Source organism: Penaeus vannamei, chromosome 23 (genome assembly GCF_042767895.1).
Source record: "Penaeus vannamei isolate JL-2024 chromosome 23, ASM4276789v1, whole genome shotgun sequence".
NCBI lineage: Eukaryota > Metazoa > Arthropoda > Malacostraca > Decapoda > Penaeidae > Penaeus > Penaeus vannamei.
Window position 1 is genome coordinate 37,347,981 of NC_091571.1, and position 10,000 is coordinate 37,357,980.

The window sequence follows — 10,000 nt, forward strand, 5'->3', positions numbered from 1 at the left end:
ACTTTACATATCTGTTGATTGTTTTGAAAACGTGTTCTCTTCTCTGTTGTTATTAGTTTTTTTCTTCTTCTTCTTCTCCAGAGAAACAGAGGTACGTGATCTCGAAAGGTATCGGATTCCACCAAAAGAAACATTTATTTATCTATCTATCTTCTCAACATTATCTCTTTTCTCTCGTTATTAGATATTTTCAGAGATGCAGAGTTAAGTTATTCCGAAAGGTCATGGTTAAAGTTCCGTCTTGTCTTGGAAAGAGGACATAGGGTAACTTCAAAGGAAACTAGGTCATCGTGCCAAGGGCGTAGTGTGGCTTCAAAGATCCTCTTTATTAAAGAGTAAAAAAAAAGGAAAACAAAAAACAAAAATCCAACATACACATTATTCGTGAAGATGCATTTGTTGGATTAAATTCCTTTTTGGAAGCGTGGTAAACAGAAGACTGATAAATAAATAAATAAATAAGACTGATAAATTGAGAGACTGGTAAATAGAAGACATAATATCTTTAATGAACTGACTCCTAGAACAATACACTAATTAATTTCGGTTTTTAATGAGCTCTGTGAAGAATGGAGAAGAAATTGCCTTGTGCTCCCATTCCTGAACCCAGAGACTCGGGGTCTAAGTAGCTTTCCTGATTTAATTAGGTGTCTATGTGGCACAAAAAAGTCATGCTCTCTTGGCACCGGTACGCTAAATGCCAGCGGTATTCCGGATGCCAGTGCTGGTAAGTATTCGGCTCAATTCAGTTGCCGAATACAGACTACGTAAGACTTCCCAGGTAGTCCTAAATTAATAAGGAAAGGAGAATCAGTAATTAACCGGGAGAGGAGAATCAGCAATGAACCGGGAGAGGAGAATCAGCGATTAACCGGGAAAGGAGAATCAGCAATGAACCGGGAAAGGAGAATCAGCAATGAACCGGGAAAGGAGAATCAGCAATGAACCGGGAAAGGAGAATCAGCAATGAACCGGGAAAGGAGAATCAGCAATGAACCGGGAAAAGGAGAATCAGCAATGAACCGGGAAAGGAGAATCAGCAATGAACCGGGAAAGGAGAATCAGCAATGAACCGAGGAAAGGAGAACCAACAATGAACCGAGGAAAGGAGATCCAGCAATCAGCCGAGGAAAGGAGAACCAGCAATGAACCGAGGAAAGGAGAACCAACAATGAACCGAGGAAAGGAGAACCAGCAATGAACCGAGGAAGGGAGACCAGCAATGAACCGAGGAAAGGAGAACCAGCAATGAACCGAGGAAAGGAGAACCAGCAATGAACCGGGAAAGGAGAACCAGCAATGAACCGGGAAAGGAGAATCAGCAATGAACCGGGAAAGGAGAACCAACAATGAACCGAGGAAAGGAGAACCAGCAATGAACCGGGAAAGGAGAACCAGCAATGAACCGGGAAAGGAGAACCAGCAATGAACCGAGGAAAGGAGAACCAACAATGAACCGAGGAAAGGAGAACCAGTAATGAACCGAGGAAAGGAGAACCAGCAATGAACCGAGGAAAGGAGAACCAGCAATGAACCGAGGAATGGAGAACCAACAATGAACCGAGGAAAGGAGAACCAGCAATGAACCGAGGAAAGGAGAACCAACAATGAACCGAGGAAAGGAGAACCAGCAATGAACCGGGAAAGGAGAACCAGCAATGAACCGAGGAAAGGAGAACCAACAATGAACCAAGGAAAGGAGAACCAGCAATGAACCGAGGAAAGGAGAACCAGCAATGAACCGAGGAAAGGAGAACCAGCAATGAACCGAGGAAAGGAGAACCAGCAATGAACCGAGGAAAGGAGAACCAGCAATGAACCGAGGAAAGGAGAACCAGCAATGAACCGAGGAAAGGAGAACCGAGGAAAGGAGAACCAGCAATGAACCGAGGAAAGGAGAACCAGCAATGAACCGAGGAAAGGAAGAGTCAATATCAACCCAACAAAAAACGGCGTACAGGATGAGAGGACCTTCCGACCTCCCTCTACCGGGGAGTGCCAGAGAGAGGGGGAGTCGAGGGCCAGGGATGCCAACCTATTGATCGGTGCCGCTTCCGACCACGGCGTCGAGTTCGTGTGTAAAGTGCGTCGACGCCCACTCGACGGAGAGGGAAATAGGAGAGGTGCGAGCGAGGGGCGAGGGTGAGTGCGGGCGGGCGGGTTGCGCGGGCGGGCTGGTGGAGGAGGAGGAGGGGGCGGGGTGCGAGGTGCGACCGCCGTCTGCTCGGGTCTGGGCGGGGCGGGGCGGAGGGGTGGGGTGGGGTGGGGTGGGGAGGGGGGGTGGAGGGGAGGGGGGGGGATGGGGGAGGTAAAAGGAATACCTATTTGTGTCTGTGTGTGTAGGTTTGAGTGTTTCTGCAACACGCACGCAAACACGCAAATAGACATACATACACGCAAACACACACACAAACACTAAACAAACACACACCCAAGATTAAAAATAAAAAAAAAAAGATACGAAACATCAAGACGCCGCCATTTTCAAAGAAAGAGTGGAAACTCGCCGAGAAAATATCCAACGGAGCCAAGACCGCTATGGGGGAGAGAGCGCTAAGCCCGGCCGGGGAAAAGGGGAGTGACGCTAGAAATAAACATTGCAGTTAACTCAGGGAGGGAGAGAGGGAGAGGGAGGGAGGGAGGGAGGAGAGGCGAGAGAGGGAGGGAGGGAGGAAAGGAGGAAGGGAGGGAAGGAAGGCGAGAGAGAGGGAGGGAGGGAGGGAAGGAGGGAGAGGGGAGAGAGGGAGGGAGGGAGAGGGGAAAGAGGGAGGGAGGAAGGGAAGGCGGGAGACAGGGAGGAAGGGAAGGCGGGAATGCGGGAGAGGGGAGGGAGGGAGGGAGGGAAGAAGGGAGAGGGGAGGGAGGGAGGGAGGGAGGAAGAGGTGAAAGAGGGAGGGAAGGCGGGAAAGGGGAGGGAGGGAGGTGAGGGAAGGAGGGAGAGGAGGAGGGAATGAGGGAGGTGAGGGAAGGCGGGAGAGAAGGAGGGAGGGAGGGAAGGCGGGTGAGAAGGAGGGAGGGAGGGAAGGCAGGGAAGGGGAGAGAGGGAGGGAAGGAAGGGAGGGAAGGAGGGAGGAAGGGAGGAAAGGAGGGAGGGAAGGAGGGGGAGGGAGAGGGGAAGGAGTGTTTTCTCTCGTTCTTTTGCCTCTTCAACACGAGAGCAACTTGAAAAAAAAGAAAAATGTAAGAACAGAAAGAAAAGAGACAAAGGAAGCAGAGAAAGAAAGAAAGAAAGAAGAAAAAGAGATATAAATGCACGAGAAGATATTTTATTGTTCCCATTCCACGAATTTCAACTCTCGCTTTCTTTTGAAACGCAAAAAAAAAAAAAAAAAAAAAAAAAAAAAAGTTTCTAAGATTAGCAGTCACTACGAAATGTTGACTTTAGCGTTTACTGTTCTCTTTATACATACATTATACATACACGGTATCTGTGTTTTATAGTGGCTGGATTTGCCCGGGCTTTTTATCACTTGTCAGAAAAAGCCATTTAATCTAAATTTTACCTAATCATTATCCCTTCTACTTGGAGGTTGCCAATGCTTCTGATAAAATTTTATGCAATGTTTTTTTTTCTCATTTTAAACGTCAACCTGAACTTAGTTCACCTCTGTTCAGGAAGTATGTATGTATGTGCGTGTGTATGTATGTATTTATGTCTGTTTGTATGTATGTATTTATGCATGTATGTTTGTGTGCGCATCTCTCTCTCTCTCTCTCTCTCTCTCTCTCTCTCTCTCTCTCTCTCTCTCTCTCTCTCTATATATATATATATATATATATATATATATATATATATATATATATATACACATATATGTATATATAGATATATCTATCTATCTATCTATGTCTCTATATAAATGTAAACGTTAATATCATACCTTATCTCCACCAAGATATATTACCCCTAATAACTGCACAAGACATTGCATCATCTCTTATATCACACCATCGATTACTTATAATTTTTAAGATAACGTGCATTTTATTACACATCTGATCTTGCCTTTATCAATGAACGTGGTGTTCAAATCTCTACAGCAAAAACATAGCAGGATTTACGTGTTTATAGCCACAAATCCTATTTCTCTTTGAATGTGGTGTTCAAACCCTTTCAACGATAAACCATCTGGTACATTTGTCGATACTAATAGAGAATGTTGATTCTATGTATGTCAAGGCTGAGAATGAATGATCATTGTCATTTATTGAGTACTGGATCCATAACTAGGTTGCCAGATCGCAAATAGTTCACGATTTTGAGTACTATAAAAGATAATTCTTGACTTTCCCTTACCACTTAATGGCAGAAACAAATGACATGCATCAATTTTAAACTATCTGTCAAAACAAACGAAATCTAACGGTTTGGAAACAACCTGTGATGAAAAGTGTTTAACGCTCATAAAAGGCCATTGCTGTCTAGACTAAATTGCTCTTAGATACCACATAGTCTACCTTCCCTCGCGTTTCAGACTTTTAAAGGAAATATACTGAAACACATAAAGATCCTGACGATAAAATCTTCACGGAGATAATTTTTCCTTTCTATTGATCTAGCTTCCTACTTTGCTATCTTCATCTAATAAAAATAATAATAACAAATCTAAACAGCACACATAACATATCAACCATAGACACCAAGTTTCCCAATATCACACGAGCCCCTTCTTGAATATAACTAATAAAATATACCTTTGTGTAAGGCATTATGCAGAGCTGCTGTCCGAGGCCATCGATTCCATGCAGACCACGTGGGCAAAGCGAGAGACCGCCGGCACAAAGGAGAAAACTCGGCCAATAGATGGAGTTGTAGACGAAACATATTAAAGGAAATATTTGTAGGCTAAGAAAAAAAAATGTGGCTTTGTTGATTTGAAAGGGATAAAAAGAGATAAGGGTGAAGTAAAATGCATAAAGCTATAAAACGTTATCTGAATATCATTCAATGGTATGACAAATGCAAGGAGGGTCAGGATTTTGTAAATATTTAAAGAGAACAGAGACCTACATAGCTGGAAAAGATAGCAGATTGCCATTTCCAGCGGTTACGGGAAACGCGACAACTTTCTCGCGACAGGAATCGAGCAGGAGGTAAACATTTACCAAGTTGCCAGATGCATTCCTCCTACTTCTGATATTTCATCCATATTCGTATTTAAGTTGGATTTCTATAACACCACATTATCTACCCAAAAAAAAATCAAATCCCCATGCAACTGAACCGAAAACAAGGGGGCCGGCCACAGGGCTATATATTAACAACTTTCATAAGGTAAAACTATAAACCACAACTATAACCAGAGACCTAATTAAGTTCACTTTTTCTCAGCAACCACAAGGAGTTGGGGGGGAGTTCTTAGGCGTATTAGAAAGGTATCGAGGTCCTGGGTGGCTTAGGCTATGTGGCGTTCTGATAAGGGATCCCTATAAGGTGTTAGGACGCAAAAAAACCCTAAAATCATACTGCATAAATATTGAAACAACGGTACATGGTTGTAGGTTTATTCAGGGTACTATGGAAATTTATCAGAAAATTACTAAATTAGACTGGGTACAGTATGAAAATTTTCATACCCCTTAGAGACCAGTTTGAGATCACGCATTCCCTTTAAATATAGTGGGCGTAGGTACATGCCCCTTTCGGGGCGGAGCCTCTAAATTGCATTTTGAACGGGATAAGACATCAAAAGCCATTTTGGATATCATATTCCAAAATACTATGTACCTGTCGGAAAAATGACCAGTGCAGTAAAATAGCAAGCCGTCAACCGCGATCATTCCCATTACGTCACAGAAATGGGCGGAGCTTAGAGGCCTGTCCCGCCTCCGATCACGAGATAGCTTTTGGTGTCGCGTTGCCACCGGAAAAGATGGCAAGAATGCCATCTTTTCCGGTGGCAATTAGAGTGTCCAAGCACGAGGTGCGTGAGAAAGGCAAGATAAGGATAAGCAAGAATGATGATAAAACTTACAAGGTAATTAGGGTGACCAAGCAAGAGGTGCGTGAGAAAGGCAAGATAAGGATAAGCGAGAATGATGATAAAACAGATAAGATAATTAGGGTGTCCAAGCACGAGGTGCGTGAGAAAGGCAAGATAAGGATAAACGAGAATGATGATAAAACAGATAAGATAATTAGGGTGTCCAACTACGAGGTAGGTGAGAAAGGCAAGATAAGAATAAGACAGAACGATGATAAAACAGACAAGGCAATTAGGGTGACCAAGCACCAGGTGCGTAAGAAAGGCAAGATAAGGATAAGCGAGAACGATGGTAAAACAAATGAGGCAATATTTTCCACGAAATTGTGTAGCTGTGTCAAAAATGAGTATAAATGAATGGACACATGATGACGAAGACAATAAAATAGCTAAATTTCATGACACGGAAACTTCTTTATATCAAACTACCTTATCATTTACTCCTCTGTATACTATACGTCGCATTAGAAAATAATATTAGATTGTATGATAAAAATAGTTAGTCATACGTCTTATAAATATCAACTGTGCTTAGCAAACATGAAATCCCAGGTCAAATCTTCAAAAATATTCGCATAACTACGGGCCATTTCCTGGTATCTAAAGAAAGAGAGAAAAAAAGATAGAAAAAATACGATTCATGATACTGAAAATCGTCGACTTTTGCACACACACAAAAAAAATACGATTCATGATACTGCAAATCGTCGACTTTTGCAACCAAGTCCTCCTAAACCCCGCAAATCTTCGCAAAATATTTACATTCCAACATTTCATTCGTTAAAATCTACGGTTTTGCTCATCTCCTGTCAAATAACCGGGCACGTGTGGGCGAGATAGTGATGACACAAGCTCCCAACGTGGCATGGGCGGCGAGGATGGGCGTGGGTATGTCTCCAACGTGTCCTGCCATGAGTGGAGAGTTAAAACGGGCTTCAAGGGGCGTTTTTTGGGTGGGTGGGTACGAGTGGGCGTGCGTGCGGGCGGATGGGTGAGTGGGCGGCGAATGTGGGCGGCGGTGGGCAATGGAATGTCACAGTAAACAGTCTACCTCTAAGGGGGTTGCCAATGCTATCATTAAAGGAGAGAATAAGTGTGGTGGTGTGGATCTCCTTACCATTGCTATTTGGTATTTTATAACGATAATATTGGTAATAATAATGACGATACCAATTGGAATAGCAGCGTAAATAACAATGATGATGATAATGATAAAGATGACGACTAAGATAATACTACTTCTACTACTACTACTACTACTTCTATTACTACTGCTACTACTACTACTACTATTGCTACTACTACTACTACTACTACTGCTACTACTACTGCTACTACTACTACTACTACTACAACTACTATTGCTGCTATTACTACTACTACTTCTACTACTACAACTACTATTGCTGCTATTACTACTACTACTACTACTGGTGCTGCTGCTGCCACTACTACTATTACTACTACTACTACTACGATTACTGCTAATACAACCGTTGCTACTACCGCTAATAATGGTGATAATAATCAAATAATACTATTTAATACTAATGCTTTTACCGATACTAATACCAATATCAATGATGATGATCATGATGATACTATTACTATGACTATTACTACTATTGTTACTACTATCGCTAATGATAATAATAATTACAGCGATAATAATATTTAATACTAATATTTTTACCGATAATGATACAAATATCAATGATGATGATTGATGATGATGATGGTGGTGATGATGATGATGAAAGGCCTAATAGTGGTGGTGTTGGTGTTGATGATGATAATAATAATGCTGGTGGTGGTGGTGGTGATGATGGTATTGGTGGTGATGAGGAGAGGCCTAATGTTGTTGGTGGTGATGATGGTGGTGATGATAATGAAAGGCCTAATAGTGGTGGTGATGGTGTTGATGATGATATTAATGGTGGTGGTGGTGGTGATGGTGATGATGGTAGTGGTGATGATGGTAGTGGTGGTGATGGTAGTGGTGGTGATGGTGGTGGTGATGGTGATGAGAGGCCTAGTGTCGGTGGTGGTGATGGTAGTGGTGATGATGAAGATGGTGGTGATGATGATGATGAAAGACCTAATGTTGATGGTGGTGGTGATGATGATTGTGATGATGATGTAGTTAATGTTATTGATGATGATACTAATTTGAATACCAGTTTTCATCATAAACATTTCAAAAAAGACAAGTCTAAAATGGTGACAAGATATTTTTCTCGTCTGTATCGTCAGATATGAATTTCCGTTCTTCAATGGCTAGAAACCCCCATATACATCCGGATAAGCACGCCGTACATACCGAATACTCCATCCCGATTATAATCCCATCCGTATGAACAAAATGACAGTCTCTACTATCCGTTGAAATGACAAGCTCTCTGGTGTGCTGTCAAAATACGATCAGTCACCCCCAGCGCATTCGAAATCGGTTAAATAATTCCAATTCTTGCGTTTAAATAATTCGAGTTCTTGCGTTAACCTCTTCACGTGATGATCTAATCCTCCTTGCGAACAGGATGTGCTATAGCCGATAAGAAAAGATTTCCTCAGCATCTCGAGATATGAACACCAAAGCCTCTCGAGTGTTTACGAGCTGTAACTCCCTGGCCTGGAGCACACACACATTTCCGATGCTTTTTTCGAGCCACGGAGTGTTGGCAAGACGCCCGGAGACTCCCGAAATACTTTATCCATTTCGTAGGTTGTGTTCGGTAAAGCTGTATCTTGAGTGTAAACAAGAGTTTCTCCGGCGACGCCCATGCCTGGCTGTCGAGGGGTTAGGGGGAGGGGGGGAGGGTATGGGCGTGGGCGTGGGCGTTAGAATGTTTAAGGCTTTGATTGTGAATGATAGAGAGGGTTGTGAATGAACTGGCTCGTGTAGGCTTTAGGAGTAGGCGACTAGATGCAAGGAATTCTCAACAGGAAAAATAAACTTTAAGGACTACTACTGTCACATAATGCTATAATAATAGTAAAATATACTAATACATATAATAATAATGATAATAAAATATCCATAATAATAATAATAATAATAATAATATTAATAATAATAATAATAACAATAATAATAATAATAATATTCTACTACATATAATAATAATAATGATAATAAAATATATATAATAATAATGATAATAAAAAAATATATATCAATAATGATAATAAAATACTAATACACACCATAATAACGATAAATTACAATCATATTTCGATGAAAATGAAAAATAACAATGAGCACGGACGAAATGCCGAGAGACACCATAGCACGAAAGGGTTAGATAAGCAGCACAGAAGACAGGTGGAATCTTGGGTTAAAACCAGTTTGCCAACGAAGTCCTAAATGGGAGGGTGAAATAGGTAGAAAAAAAAGGTACGTTTATGTTGCTGTTGTGTAGATGTATTAATTTTTAACAGCGTGTTTTAAAGGCAGGTTGGTATTGGGAGATTTTGTTTTCAATATTCCGTTTTATTTAAATGTTTCACGCGTTAAACAATATCAATGCGATGGTAAATTCGAGTATCTTATATCTATTCATATTTAGAACTGATTTATTTCATACGTACATCATAGAATGATGTGTATATTTCCTGTCGTATCTTGGGAATTATCACAACGTCGAGATTTTTCAGTCTTTTTTTTTCTTAATTCGCCGGAAATCTCAGATAAGCAGATCGGAGAATTTACCATGATTACGGGGCCGATGGTTAAAGTGCGAGCTCCCGTTGACAGCGAGGTAGATTACGATTTTCCATTAATTCGGCGACTAATAACGGTTAATTAAGCCTTCAATCAGCTGATGAGGCGACCGCCCGAGCGACCGCCACCACGGCCGCCGAGCCCATGCAAGGCGGCGTGGGGTTGCGTCATGCGGCGGCGGCGGCGGCGGCTCAGCGCTCAGCAGCCGCCTCGCCACGCCGCTAGGAGGACCGCCAGAGTCTCTACAGATTTTCTATTTCACTTCACTGGGCACGTTTATACGGATGGTTTAGGT

At 42.0% G+C, this 10,000-nt stretch overlaps 1 protein-coding gene across 2 annotated transcripts in view; it reads right to left on the reverse strand.

Annotated features, from left to right (window-relative positions):
* Nucleotides 1-10,000, reverse strand: part of LOC113817901 (sodium- and chloride-dependent glycine transporter 1) — a 79,402-nt gene that overhangs the window by 21,484 nt on the left and 47,918 nt on the right. The gene's annotated exons all lie outside the window — the stretch shown is intronic.